The sequence below is a fragment of the Triticum aestivum genome, chromosome 7B, assembly GCF_018294505.1.
Source record: "Triticum aestivum cultivar Chinese Spring chromosome 7B, IWGSC CS RefSeq v2.1, whole genome shotgun sequence".
Classification (NCBI taxonomy): domain Eukaryota; kingdom Viridiplantae; phylum Streptophyta; class Magnoliopsida; order Poales; family Poaceae; genus Triticum; species Triticum aestivum.
Genome location: NC_057813.1, coordinates 173,272,525 through 173,275,185, shown reverse-complemented (window position 1 = coordinate 173,275,185; position 2,661 = coordinate 173,272,525). Strand labels below are relative to the sequence as shown.

The window sequence follows — 2,661 nt, the reverse complement described above, 5'->3', positions numbered from 1 at the left end:
ACCTGGAAGGGAGGAACGGCCATCTTGACCCGCTAGAAAATAGGAATCAATTTAAGAGTTGTTATTTCGGAAGGAAGTATATCACCTTTCCTTAGGAGTATATCACGTTTCAAATAGAGTGCTTGCGTTTGGAAGGAGAATTAGAGATCCTTGGTGCCGATTGAATTGGTCCTATACGTAGCAACTTGGAAGATTGCATGGGTTTGTTTGTGTCCATCTATGTACTGTAGTATATTCAGTACTGTAGTTTCACTTCTGAAGGAGTATGTACCTCAATAATCTCAAAAGGTGTACACTCCATTTTCCTTGGAACAGGTAAATACTGTTTTTTTCAAGTATATGCTAACTTTTTTTTATTAGAAGGAGGTATGTACTTATTTTTGTAAGGACTATATATACTAATTTTGTAAGGAGCATATACTGTTTTACGTAATATATACTGCAGCTTTTTCAGTTATATGATACAATTAAATGAAGTATGTGTTATATAGTCCTTATTTAAGGTGGTATATACTTCAGTGGATGATACATAAGAAGTATATACTACTTGTTTAAAAAACAACTATATACTTCATTGAACTTAAAGCAGTATACTTCACTGGATATAAAGCATTATATACTTCATGGGATTAAAACAGCTTCACTGGATTTGAAGTATATACTTCATGGGATTAAAAACAGTATATACTTCAGCATGACCTCTTTTTTTTAAGTATATAGTTAGTATCATTCAAAAAGCATATGCAACCTTTTCACATACTATTGCTTATCATTCGAAGAACTATACAGTGCTTGTAACCAAAGAAATACATATTAATATTGCCAAAGAAGTGTATACTACTTCAGATAGAAGTATTGGTCTATCTAGCAGAACATGCTTAAAAGATGCACTCGTTGTACAGAAATTTGCATATAGCAGAAACATTTATACTGATCAAGAAAACTGGACTATGCAACTATTTTTACATCTTCAAAAAGTTTTAAATGCTACAAAAAAATGGAGAAAAGAAGGATTATGTCTTCCGGGAAACTGCAGATATGCTTCTGTACATCGCATGGAGTTGCTCCTCAGTCACACAAACCTACATGCATTGCATCCATGGATATTCAATGGAAACAATTAGCAACATAAGTTAGATTTGCTTGAAAAATAATTTGTATAACTGTACAATATATCAAAGTCCCTGGCTATATATACGAAAAAACTGAACTACGTGTACCAAGCATCCACAAAGAAATAGAGTAAAAAGAGCTTCAAAGTTTGTTTACACGAGGAAGGACAGTAGCTGACCTGATATATGAAAATTTGTGTAGATCTTGAAGAATAAGAGTTTAATTAGGTAGCTGGGGTGAGAGAAGGTGAGTCTCCTCTGGTTCTCCAATCAATTGAACAGTGGCCACGGCAATTAAACGAAGGTGGATGTATATCCTGATTTCATTGATGAATATACTCATCTAGTTTACTAGAACTACACTCAGGGCATGATGGATTTGGCTCATATTCTCACTAACGCGCGATGAATATACCAAATATTTGATATCAATGACCACAGCATTATAAAGAAGGAAAAATGCAGAAAATATTGCACACGCAAACATGTCGCATCGGATCCGTGGTGGTTTCTGCCCTGTTTACCCGAAAGAAGTCAGAAGGAGAGCCGCCAGAATCAATGGCGCTCAACGGGATTAAATTTCTGCCATGAGGAATTTATGTATGTACTAGATGGTAATGAGACAAATCGAAAAGGTACCTAGTATTACTTGATTAGTGGGCTTCCAAACCAGCTGCTTATGGGTTGGAAGAACTCGGATTAGACTCCTACGTCGAGTGGGAAAAACTGGGCGTCGTTGTTCTCTTGCATGGCGCTCTTCAAGTAGCTGCGCTGCAGGTGAAGCCGACGACCTGGATGCTTGAAGAAGAGGAGATGTGAGCGAACCGTAGATTTGATTTCGAGTATGGTCTTCGCGCGGCAGAAACGAACCTGGTCATTGATGTTGAGGCCGTTGGCCGGTGAGAAGAGGAACCACGTACTGCAGTGGAGGACGCCGTCGAGCGAGCTCTTCTTTTGCGGCCAATATCACGCCCCCAACCACGATGCAAGCCGCCATCGTCGCCGTCGCCGCCGCCGATAATGACACGGGAGAAGAGATCGATATGCGTTCATCTGGATAAGGTCGCCAGCTAAACAATAAACCTCCAGGAAAATCGGAGCAATGACCTTGTTTAGTTAGATTTTTTTTTCACGTATTATTATTTTAGTTAATTAACAGGCAAAATAAAGGAATGCGGGGTGAGCGATGGAATGGGCGAACGAAACAACAAGAGACCTGTGTAGGAGTATGTACTCCCAGGAGTACTATATATGGTGGACACACCCAAAGAAAGCAATGGCGATGAGGCAACAGAGGATAATCCCCTTGAGAAGCAATCTAAGCACCGGTGTTAGTGGCGCCTCTCTAAGCCCCACCATAGCAAAAATATCGATACTGGCACAAGAGACAATAGCACTCCGAATGATGCCGAAGACGAAAACAATCCCGCCCAGCCAAGCTTCGAGCAAGCCGGATGGGAGGATGGGCAAGCTATCCCCGATGAATAGGCAATGGATGGAGACTCAGAAGATGACAATTACATGCCCCTCTCCGAAGACGAGGTGAGCC

At 40.1% G+C, this 2,661-nt stretch overlaps 1 long non-coding RNA gene across 1 annotated transcript; it reads right to left on the bottom strand.

Annotated features, from left to right (window-relative positions):
- Positions 1–771: 771 nt before the first annotated feature.
- LOC123160634 (uncharacterized) lies at positions 772–2,182 on the bottom strand. The gene is made up of 3 exons (XR_006480275.1): positions 1,983–2,182; positions 1,752–1,903; positions 772–1,082 (listed from the first exon to the last, which is right to left on the bottom strand). It is a non-coding gene; the product is annotated as an uncharacterized lncRNA (long non-coding RNA).
- Between the last annotated feature and the right edge of the window lie 479 nt (positions 2,183–2,661).